Source organism: Coregonus lavaretus (assembly GCF_964263955.1).
Source record: "Coregonus lavaretus genome assembly, chromosome: 3".
In the NCBI taxonomy this organism is placed as follows: Eukaryota; Metazoa; Chordata; class Actinopteri; order Salmoniformes; family Salmonidae; genus Coregonus; species Coregonus lavaretus.
Window position 1 is genome coordinate 30,276,995 of NC_139990.1, and position 12,398 is coordinate 30,289,392.

Genomic DNA, 12,398 nt, shown 5'->3' on the forward strand with positions numbered 1-12,398 from the left:
TGCTTTAGTCCAGGTCTGGGAGGAGATCCCTCAGGAGACCATCCGCCACCTCATCAGGAGCATGCCCAGGCGTTGTAGGGAGGTCATACAGGCACGTGGGGCCACACACACTACTGAGCCTCATTTTGACTTGTTTTAAGGACATTACATCAAAGTTGGATCAGCCTGTAGTGTGGTTTTCCACTTTAATTTTGAGGGTGACTCCAAATCCAGACCTCCATGGGTTGATAAATTTGATTTCCATTGATAATTTTTGTGTGATTTTGTTGTCAGCACATTCAACTATGTAAAGAAAAAAGTATTTAATAAGATTATTTCATTCATTCAGATCTAGGATGTGTTATTTTAGTGTTCCCTTTAGTTTTTTGAGCAGTGTATATATATATATACACAGTGGGGAGAACAAGTATTTGATACACTTTCCTACTTACAAAGCATGTAGAGGTCTGTCATTTTTATCATAGGTACACTTCAACTGTGAGAGACGGAATCTAAAACAAAAATCCAGAAAATCACATTGTATGATTTTTTTATAATTAATTTGCATTTTATTGCATGACATAAGTATTTGATCACCAACCAACCAGTAAGAATTCCGGCTCTCACAGACCTGTTAGTTTTTCTTTAAGAAGCCCTCCTGTTCTCCACTCATTACCTGTATTAACTGCACCTGTTTGAACTCGTTACCTGTATAACAGACACCTGTCCACACACTCAATCAAACAGACTCCAACCTCTCCACAATGGCCAAGACCAGAGAGCTGTGTAAGGACATCAGGGATAAAATTGTAGACCTGCAAAAGGCTGGGATGGGCTACAGGACAGTAGGCAAGCAGCTTGGTGAGAAGACAACAACTGTTGGCGCAATTATTAGAAAATGGAAGAAGTTCAAGATGACGGTCAATCACCCTCGGTCTGGGGCTCCATGCAAGATCTCACCTCGTGGGGCATCAATGATCATGATGAAGGTGAGGGATCAGCCCAGAACTACATGGCAGGACCTGGTCAATGACCTGAAGAGAGCTGGGACCACAATCTCAAAGAAAACCATTAGTAACACACTACGCCGTCATGGATTAAAATCCTGCAGCGCACGCAAGGTCCCCCTGCTCAAGCCAGCGCATGTCCAGGCCCGTCTGAAGTTTGCCAATGACCATCTGGATGATCCAGAGGAGGAATGGGAGAAGGTCATGTGGTCTGATGAGACAAAAATATAACTTTTTGGTCTAAACTCCACTCGTCGTGTTTGGAGGAAGAAGAAGGATGAGTACCACCCCAATAACACCATCCCAACCGTGAAGCATGGAGGTGGAAACATCATTCTTTGGGGATGCTTTTCTGCAAAAGGGACAGGACGACTGCACCGTATTGAGGGGAGGATGGATGGGGCCATGTATCACGAGATCTTGGCCAACAACCTCCTTCCCTCAGTAAGAGCATTGAAGATGGGTCGTGGCTGGGTCTTCCAGCATGACAATGACCCAAAACACACAGCCAGGGCAACTAAGGAGTGGCTCCGTAAGAAGCATCTCAAGGTCCTGGAGTGGCCTAGCCAGTCTCCAGACCTGAACCCAATAGAACATCTTTGGAGGGAGCTGAAAGTCCGTATTGCCCAGCGACAGCCCCGAAACCTGAAGGATCTGGAGAAGGTCTGTATGGAGGAGTGGGCCAAAATCCCTGTTGCAGTGTGTGCAAACCTGGTCAAGAACTACAGGAAACGTATGATCTCTGTAATTGCAAACAAAGGTTTCTGTACCAAATATTAAGTTCTGCTTTTCTGATGTATCAAATACTTATGTCATGCAATAAAATGCAAATTAATTACTTTAAAATCATACAATGTGATTTTCTGGATTTTTGTTTTAGATTCCGTCTCTCACAGTTGAAGTGTACCTATGATAAAAGTTAAAGACCTCTACATGCTTTGTAAGTAGGAAAACCTGCAAAATCGGCAGTGTATCAAATACTTGTTCTCCCCACTATATATGTATATATATATATATGTGTGTGTATGTATGTATATATGTATGTATATGTATATGTGTATATATGTATGTATGTATATATATATATACAGTGGGGGAAAAAAGTATTTAGTCAGCCACCAATTGTGCAAGTTCTCCCACTTAAAAAGATGAGAGAGGCCTGTAATTTTCGTCATAGGTACACGTCAACTATGACAGACAAAATGAGAAAAAAAATTCCAGAGAATTACATTGTAGGGTTTTTTATGAATTTATTTGCAAATTATGGTGGAAAATAAGTATTTGGTCAATAACAAAAGTTTCTCAATACTTTGTTATATACCCTTTGTTGGCAATGACACAGGTCAAACGTTTTCTGTAAGTCTTCACAAGGTTTTCACACACTGTTGCTGGTATTTTGGCCCATTCCTCCATGCAGATCTCCTCTAGAGCAGTGATGTTTTGGGGCTGTCGCTGGGCAACACGGACTTTCAACTCCCTCCAAAGATTTTCTATGGGGTTGAGATCTGGAGACTGGCTAGGCCACTCCAGGACCTTGAAATGCTTCTTACGAAGCCACTCCTTTGTTGCCCGGGCGGTGTGTTTGGGATCATTGTCATGCTGAAAGACCCAGCCACATTTCATCTTCAATACCCTTGCTTATGGAAGGAGGTTTTCACTCAAAATCTCACGATACATGGCCCCATTCATTCTTTCCTTTACACGGATCAGTCGTCCTGGTCCCTTTGCAGAAAAACAGCCCCAAAGCATGATGTTTCCACCCCCATGCTTCACAGTAGGTATGGTGTTCTTTGGATGCAACTCAGCATTCTTTGTCCTCCAAACACGACGAGTTGAGTTTTTACCAAAAAGTTCTATTTTTGTTTCATCTGACCATATGACATTCTCCCAATCATCTTCTGGATCATCCAAATGCACTCTAGCAAACTTCAGACGGGCCTGGACATGTACTGGCTTAAGCAGGGGGACACGTCTGGCACTGCAGGATTTGAGTCCCTGGCGGCATAGTGTGTTACTGATGGTCCCAGCTCTCTGCAGGTCATTCACTAGGTCCCCCCGTGTGGTTCTGGGATTTTTGCTCACCGTTCTTGTGATCATTTTGACCCCACGGGGTGAGATCTTGCGTGGAGCCCCAGATCGAGGGAGATTATCAGTGGTCTTGTATGTCTTCCATTTCCTAATAATTGCTCCCACAGTTGATTTCTTCAAGCCAAGCTGCTTACCTATTGCAGATTCAGTCTTCCCAGCCTGGTGCAGGTCTACAATTTTGTTTCTGGTGTCCTTTGACAGCTCTTTGGTCTTGGCCATAGTGGAGTTTGGAGTGTGACTGTTTGAGGTTGTGGACAGGTGTCTTTTATACTGATAACAAGTTCAAACATGTGCCATTAATACAGGTAACGAGTGGAGGACAGAGGAGCCTCTTAAAGAAGAAGTTACAGGTATGTGAGAGCCAGAAATCTTGCTTGTTTGTAGGTGACCAAATACTTATTTTCCACCATAATTTGCAAATAAATTCATTAAAAATCCTACAATGTGATTTTCTGGATTTTTTTTCCTCAATTTGTCTGTCATAGTTGACGTGTACCTATGATGAAAATTACAGGCCTCTCTCATCTTTTTAAGTGGGAGAACTTGCACAATTGGTGGCTGACTAAATACTTTTTCCCCCCACTGTATATATATGTGAATATATATATATATATATATATATATATATATATATATATATATAATTATTTATTTTATTTTATTTTTTAAACATGGGGTATTGGAAGTGATGCAGACAATTACATTGATGGAAGTTACTATCTATCTGCAATATTAAACTGATCTACCCCCCCCCAAAAAATGTTTTTTACAGGGTAGCCTATTCTGCTGACACTGACAAACAGATCAATAAAAATGACGTTGTCTGATCCATATATTAGGCCTACCAAAAGGGGAGACAGAAATACAATATGATGTCCATCTAACCTGGAGGAGGTAATTATTGTCCAAAAACAAACAAAAGTGGCACTGACCGCTGATGGCTGATGTTCTCCGCTGTTGTCAATAACATAGGTTACTTTTCGCTCAATTAAGTTGAGAATTTTCATAACTAAAAGTCAGATTGGAGTCTTTTCATTGTCTTCTCTTTACAGCAATAGCCATTTGTTTTTTCCTAACTGTTTTTACAAGATTGTATTTTTAATATGGCAATATGCCTGGCTGTGTCTCTCTGCTTTTCACTGACAGTCGCAACTCAACAATCATCTATTTGGTATTTGCCGTGCTCTGCCCACATTGCGGGCACTTTCGACTGTAGGCTATGTGATTTAAAACAATCCACAGCTTTTAAAAAAATAAATAATCATCATCCTCTGTGGCCAAATCATGCTTTCTGGTGTAGTAGCCTATTTTGAATGATTTTATGTATTTCTGTATAGACAGGAGTAAGCTATATAAATCTATATAATTTAGCCACTTTTATTAAATGTACTGTAAGGAAAGCTTAGCTTTATGGACGCACCGCACTGCCTGTGTATTCTAACATCTTCAAATTGCTAATCGGAATTCGGTAAGAATGATGCACGCCGTTGCATCCGAGTTGCATGTTCTGTTAAGATGAATTACCATAAACTAAATGTGATTTCTGTCATTCTGAGAATCGTGGATGAACGCCCTAATCAGGTTACGCAACCAAAGCATGTGGGTCCAGTAAATTTAAAGTGCTGCCAGTCAAATGTCCTAACGGAAACCCTGGCCTTCACTAAACATTGTAAACCTAAGCCTTGTTAGATATTTCCCTGCCTTGTTCAGTGGCCAACTCAGTTGCCTTGTGGTTAGTGTCGGCCCTGAGATTGGAAGGTTGGGAGTTCGATCCGCAGCCGTGTCATACCATAGACTGTAAAAATGGTACCCGCTGCGTCTCTGCTTGGCACTCTGCATTAAGGAGATAGATTGAGGGTCAGGCCCTGTGATAGACTAGCAAAGTACTTGCACATCAAGCTGCCTCGCGCTACAGAAACAGGAGATAGGCTCCTGCTCCTCTTGTTCAAGGCTACTTACTGCCTTGTTCCAGGATAAGGATGATATGAGAACAGCAGAGCAGGGAGTTCTATAATTACCCATGTAGGAGGAGCAGAGTCACACATCACCACTGTCTGTCTCACTAAGGGGATGCATTAGAACTGCATATCATTAGATCCATTGCTCAGTTAGACAGTAGGCTTTGTGCTGCTGGGCTCTAATTTATTTGGAAGATGGTGATAGTGTATGTGAGCTATCCTCTCTCTCTATTAACAGGCCATTCCATTTTTTGTGGCATACAATATAGCTTCGTTTTTGTATTATTTATTTTATTGTCTTTTTTGCTCATCTTTATCAGGGGATCCAATAATTTTGGGCCCCACTGTATGTGTGTGTGATAGCCTATCTAGAGTAAATGTATTTTAAATTAGGTGAAATTGCTGTTCAATCTATGCGATCAAATAGTTGCAGGGTATATGAAATAATTCTACAGACCTCTTCTCTATTGCTGTTCAGAGTGCATAGATAAAGTGATTGTACACAACATTACCAAAAGTATGTGGACACCTGCTCGTCGAACATCTCATTCCAAAATCATGGGCATTAATATGGAGTTGGTCCCCCCTTTGCTGCTTTAACAGCCTCCACTCTTCTGGGAAGGCTTTCCACTAGGTGTTGGAACATTGCTGCGGGGACTTGCTTCCATTCAGCCACAAGCATTAGTAAGGTCGGGCACTGATGTTGGGCGATTAGGCCTGGCTCACAGTTGGCGTTCCAATTCATCCCAAAGGTGTTCGATGGGGTTGAGGTGAGGGCTCTGTGCAGGCCAGTCAAGTTCTTCCACACCGATCTCGACAAACCATTTCTGTTTTGTGCACGGGGGCATTGTCATGCTTAAACAGGAAAGGGCCTTCCCCAAACTGTTGCCACAAATGTGGATGCACAGAATCATCTAGAATGTCATTGTCTGCTGTAGCGTTAAGATTTCCCTTCACTGGAACTAAGGGGCCTAGCCCGAACTATGTAAAACAGCCCCAGACCATTATTCCTCAACCACCAAACTTTACAGTTGGCACTATGCATTGGGGCAGGTAGCGTTCTCCTGGCATCCACCAAACCCGAATTCGTCTGTCGGACTGCCAGATGGTGAAGCGTGATTCATCACTCCAGAGAACGCATTTTCACTGCTCCAGAGTCCAATGGCGGCAAGCTTTACAGCACTCCAGCCAACGCTTAGCATTGCACATGGTGATCTTAGGCTTGTGTGCGGCTGCTCGGCCATGGAAACCCATTTCATGAAGCTCCCGAAGAACAGTTATTGTGCTGACGTTGCTTCCAGAGGCAGTTTGGAACTCGGTAGTGAGTGTCGCAATCGAGGACAGACGGTTTTTACGCATTACATGTTTCAGCACTCAGCGGCCCCATTCTGTGAGCTTGTGTGGCCTACCACTTCACAGCTGAGCCGTTGTTGCTCCTAGACTTTTCCACTTCACAATAACAGCACTTACAGTTGACTGGAGCAGCTCTAGCAGGGCAGAAATTTGACGGACTGACTTGTTGGAAAGGTGGCATCATATGACAGGCTCTTCAGTACGGGCCATTCTGCTGCCAATGTTTGTCTATGGAGATTGCATGGCTGTGTGCTCGTCAGCAACTGGTGTGGCTGAAATAGCCAAATCCACTAATTTGAAGGGGTGTCCACATACTTTTGTGTGTGTATATAATAGCCATGTTCACCGTTTTTCCACTCAGTTTCTGCGGGTGCAGGAGAGGATGGGTGTTCAGCAGGAGCTGGACAAACTTCTCTTCCTCATCTCAGACCAGTCCCTGTCTCTACTGCCAGAGTACCACCAGAGAATCAAGGTATGTCTGACTCCCATTGTCTTAATGCACATCCAATACTCAATTCAAAACTATTCATACAGTAGCTTTCTTCCTAGGATCCTGCCTTATATGGAGTTTTTCCTAGCCACTGTGCTTCTGCCTCTGCATTACTTGCTCTTTGGGGTTTTAGGCTGGGTATCTGTTAAGCACTTTTTGACAACTGCTGATGTAAAAAGGGCTTTATAAAATACATTTGATTTGATTTAAAGGTCCGCCATTTCCTGGTTGCAAAAATTCTAATAGTTCGCCTAATTTCAGTTTGTAACAAAACAAGCAGTCATTGAGTAGAGAGTCATTGTACCATCTAAACCGCTGTGAAATATATTTTCCATAACCACAAATATTGTATTTTCAGCTGTTTGAAGCTGGTGTACAAAACCGAAAGTAAAAGACTACATTTGACAGATCTATAACTCACATTTCTGTGTGAATTTGGTCGCGTCTCCCCAAAAAGTTACATATTGTAGCTTTAACTAGTTCATACACATGCAGGGCTCTAAATTAACATTTTTCATTGGTTGCACCGGTGTTCCCAACTTTAAAAAGTTAGGAGCAAAGCATAAAATGTAGGAGCACCAGAAAATAATATTTTTGAAATCGATTGAGATATAGCATATATAAATTCTAGCTACATTTGAAGCTCATTTTGAGCCCTAGAAACTAATATGTAATCCTGTAAATACATTTATTTATTATAAGAAAGTCAAATGTTTATACAAATACCTGTCATTGATATTAAAAAGTCATTTGTGGAATTTTAGGTTTCTACATTATGTAAAAGCTCTATTTTCCTATTGAGATGTATTACATTGAAAATTGTACACGTTGTCAAGTTTGTGATGACGACATGCAAGAGATCTGTCATTCATTGCTATGATCACTGATCTCCTGAACAAGCTATCCCTTTTCCTCTCTTTCTGTGCCCCCAAATGTTTGGATATACTGGTAAAGTTACCAGGTTGTTAGCTAGCTAGCTAATGAGGTATCAACCATGACTGAACAAGGTGTAAAACAAATGGTTAACGCCGCGTGAATAGTTTTGGAATGGCCCGCTACATGGTTTATGAATGTAAAATGCGAGCCCCCCAATCCTCGACAGGAAGAAAATAACAGCTCTTCGTTCAGTAGTGCTTATAAATGTACCTAAAACCATGAAAAAAATGAACATCTATAATGTGTAAAGCCTACAAAGTTGCCTGGCATTATGTCAGATCGTGACATTGAGTTCAAATACATTTTTAACTGTTAGATGGCCCAGAAAATTAAGAATTGTTTTTAACGCACTGCAAAAATGTGTATGGACCAGAAAGAGGCTCTCTTGTCACTATCTATTGTTCATGCAAGGAGGAATTACTATCTTCAGAGATTTTTTATAATTTATCTGCAAATAATTGTTGTCTGGAGATCAAAAAGCAGTAGTAACAGTATGCAAATCAGGGAGCCAAATGAACGACTTGTTCAAAGATGCGATTCTGTTCCCGAAATTCACCAAAAAGATCTGTTTAAAAACAGCCTTTCGTTCGTGAACGATCCATCACTATGTAACACCAGTGTAATAAAGGCATTATCCCCCATCCCCAGGCGCTCCAGTCCCTGCAGTACGTGGACAATAGCGGTGCGGTGCAGCTGAAGGGCAGGGTGGCCTGCCAGATCAGGAGCCATGAGCTGCTCCTCACAGAGCTACTGTTTGAGAACGACCTGAGCCCCCTGGCCCCTGAGGAGAGCGCCGCCCTGCTGTCCTGTCTGGTCTTTCAACAGAAGACCCAGGTGGAGCCCCACATCACCAACACACTGCAGGAGGTATAGGGGAACTGGGGGAGGGTTGGGTGTAGGGGGAGAGGGGTGGGGATGAGAGTGTGTGAGAATCTCAATAGCATTTCCTTGATTCCTTGGGTCCTCTCTTGTCGAGTTTCTTATCGAAACCCATTGAATTAGAAGATCAGAGGTCCCTCCCCTCTGACCTCATCCAATGGGTTTTGAGAAGGAGGCGAGGAGAGGACAAAAGGAATTTAATGAAATGCAATTGAGTTTCTCCCTGTGTGTGTGTTGGGGTGGTAGAATGTGCTTGGTTGTCTACTGGGGAACGGTTGAGGTTACACTTTTGTGTTTTTGTGTCTGTCCCCTATGTGTTATAGTTGTGAAGGTTGTGCAACTTTTTTTCTCACCCATCTACACACAATACCCCATAATGACAAAGTGAAAACATGTTTTTAGAAATGCTTGCAAATGTATTGAAAATGAAATACAGAAATATACATAAATATTCACACCCCTGAGTGAATGCTTTGTAGAAGCACGTTTGGCGCCGATTATAGCTGTGAGTTTTGCATCATACCGGCTGTATTTCTGTGTTTTGAAAGTTATACCGTGCCTTCGGAAAGTATTTAGACCCCTTGACCACATTTTGTTACGTTACAGCCTTATTCTAAAATGGATTAAATAAAATACTTCCTCAGCAATCTACACACAATACCCCATAATGACAAAGCGAAAACAGGTTTTTAGACATTTTAGCAAATGTATTAAAAATAAAAAACTGAAATACCTTATTTACGTAAGTATTCAGACCTTTTGCTATGAGACTCGAAATTGAGCTCAGGTGCATCCTGTTTCCATTGATCATCCTTGAGATGTTTCTACAATTTGATTGGAGTCCACCTGTGGTAAATTCAATTGATTGGACATGATTTGGAAAGGCACACACCTGTCTATATACAGATCACACAGTTGACAGTGCATGTCAGCAGAAGTTTGGAACCACCAAGACTCTTCCTAGAGCTGGCCACCCGGCCAAACTGAGCAATCGGGGGAGAAGGGCCCCGATGGTCACTCTGACAGAGCTCTAGAGTTCCTCCGTGGAGATGGGAGAACCTTCCAGAAGGACAACCATATCTGCAGTACTCCACCAATCAGGCCTTTATGGTAGAGTGGCCAGTGGAAGCCACTCCTCAGTAAAAGGCACAAGACAGCCTGCTTGGAGTTTGCCAAAAGGCACCTAAAGACTCTCAGACAATGAGAAACAAGATTCTCTGGTCTGTTGACAAGATTTAACTCTTGAAACCTGGCACCGTCCCTACGGTGAAGCATGGTGGTGGCAGCATCATGCTGGGTGATATTCTTCAGCGGCAGGGACTTGGAGACTAGTCAGGATCGACGCAAAGATGAACGGAGCAAAGTACAGAGAGATCCTTGATGAAAACCTGCTCCAGAGCGCTCAGGACCTCCGACTGGGGCGAAGGTTCACCTTCCAACAGGAAAACGACCCTAAGCACACAGCCAAGACAACGCAGGTGTGTCTTCAGGACAAGTCTCTGAATGTCCTTGATTAGCCCAGCCAGAGCCCGGACTTAAACCCGATCTAACATCTATGGAGAGACCTGAAAATAGCTGTGCAGCAACGCTCCCCATCCAACCTGACAGAGCTTGAGAGGATCTGCAGAGAAGAATGGGAGAAACTCACCAAATACAGGTGTGCCAAGCTTGTAGCGTCATACCCAAGAAGACTTGAGGCTGTAATTGCTGCCAAAGGTTCTTCAATAAAGTACTGAGAAAAGGGTCTGAATACTTATGTAAATGTGATATTTCAGTTTGAAGAAATATGTATAAATTAGCAAAAGATTATAACCTGTTTTTGCTTTGTCATTATGGGATATTGTGTGTAGATTGATGAGGGGAAAAAACTATTCAATCAATTTTAGAATAAGGCTGTAACCTAACAAAATGTGGAACAAGTCAAGGTGTCTGAATACTTTCCGAAGGCACTGTATATCTTGAAAACTTGATTACTGACATGCAAAAAAATGTGGGACTATGTCAACAATGGACTAATGAAAAAAATATCAAAATATAGTTTTTGGGTGGAGTTTTCCTTTAAGTAATACTGCAAAAGATGTGGCAAAGAAATTAACTTTTTGTCCTGAATACAAAGCGTTATGTTTGGGGAAAATCCAACAAAACACATCACTAAGTACCACTTCATATTTTCAAACAGGATGCATGTTTTGGAATATTTTTATTCTGTACATGCATCCTTATTTTCACTCTGTCGTTTAGGTTAGTATTGTGGAGTAACTACAATGTTGTTGATCCATCCTCAGTTTTCTCATATCACAACCATTAAACTTTGTAACTGTTTTAAAATCACCATTGGCCCCATGGTGAAATCCCTGAGCAGTATCCTTCCTCTCCAGCAACTGAGTTAGAAAGGACGCCTGTATCTACCAATCGGTGCCCTTCTTTGCGTGGCATTGAAAAACCTCCCTGGTCTTTGTGGTTGAATCTGTGCTTGAAATTCACTACTCGATTGAGGGACCTTTCAGATAATTGTATGTGTGGGGTACAGAGATGGGGTTGTCATAAAAAAATCATGTTAACCACTGTTATTGAACACGGAATGAGTCCATGCAACTTATTATGCAATTTGTTAAGCACATTTTTACTCCTGAACTTATTTAGGCTTGCCATAACTAAGGGGTTGAATACTTAGACCCAAGACATTTTAGTTTTACATTTTGTATTAATTTGAAAATCATTCTACAAACAAAATTCCACTGACATTATGGCGTATTGTGTGTAGATCTGTGACACAAAATCTAATTTTAATCTATTTTTAATTCAGGCTGTAACACAACAAAATGTGGAAAAAGTAAAGGGGTGTGAATACTTTCAGAAAGCACTGTAACTACACATTTCAATGTGTCATCTGTAATATACAGTGGGGGAAAAAAGTATTTAGTCAGCCACCAATTGTGCAAGTTCTCCCACTTAAAAAGATGAGAGAGGCCTGTAATTTTCATCATAGGTACACGTCAACTATGATAGACAAATTGAGATTTTTTTTCTCCAGAAAATCACATTGTAGGATTTTTAATGAATTTATTTGCAAATTATGGTGGAAAATAAGTATTTGGTCACCTACAAACAAGCAAGATTTCTGGCTCTCACAGACCTGTAACTTCTTCTTTAAGAGGCTCCTCTGTCCTCCACTCGTTACCTGTATTAATGGCACCTATTTGAACTTGTTATCAGTATAAAAGACACCTGTCCACAACCTCAAACAGTCACACTCCAAACTCCACTATGGCCAAGACCAAAGAGCTGTCAAATGACACCAGAAACAAAATTGTAGACCTGCACCAGGCTGGGAAGACTGAATCTGCAATAGGTAAGCAGCTTGGTTTGAAGAAATCAACTGTGGGAGCAATTATTAGGAAATGGAAGACATACAAGACCACTGATAATCTCCCTCGATCTGGGGCTCCACGCAAGATCTCACCCCGTGGGGTCAAAATGATCACAAGAACGGTGAGCAAAAATCCCAGAACCACACGGGGGGACCTAGTGAATGACCTGCAGAGAGCTGGGACCAAAGTAACAAAGCCTACCATCAGTAACACACTACGCCGCCAGGGACTCAAATCCTGCAGTGCAGACGTGTCCCCCTGCTTAAGCCAGTACATGTCCAGGCCCGTCTGAAGTTTGCTAGAGTGCATTTGGATGATCCAGAAGAGGATTGGGAGA

The 12,398-nt window shown here is 41.9% G+C and overlaps 1 pseudogene across 1 annotated transcript in view; it reads left to right on the plus strand.

The window, feature by feature from the left end:
• Positions 1-12,398, plus strand: part of LOC311107049 (superkiller complex protein 2-like) — a 59,152-nt pseudogene that overhangs the window by 40,861 nt on the left and 5,893 nt on the right. Inside the window, exons 26-27 of the transcript XR_014615261.1 lie at positions 6,747-6,857; positions 8,460-8,678. The product of XR_014615261.1 is annotated as a superkiller complex protein 2-like (transcript). The remainder of the gene's footprint in view (positions 1-6,746; positions 6,858-8,459; positions 8,679-12,398) is intronic.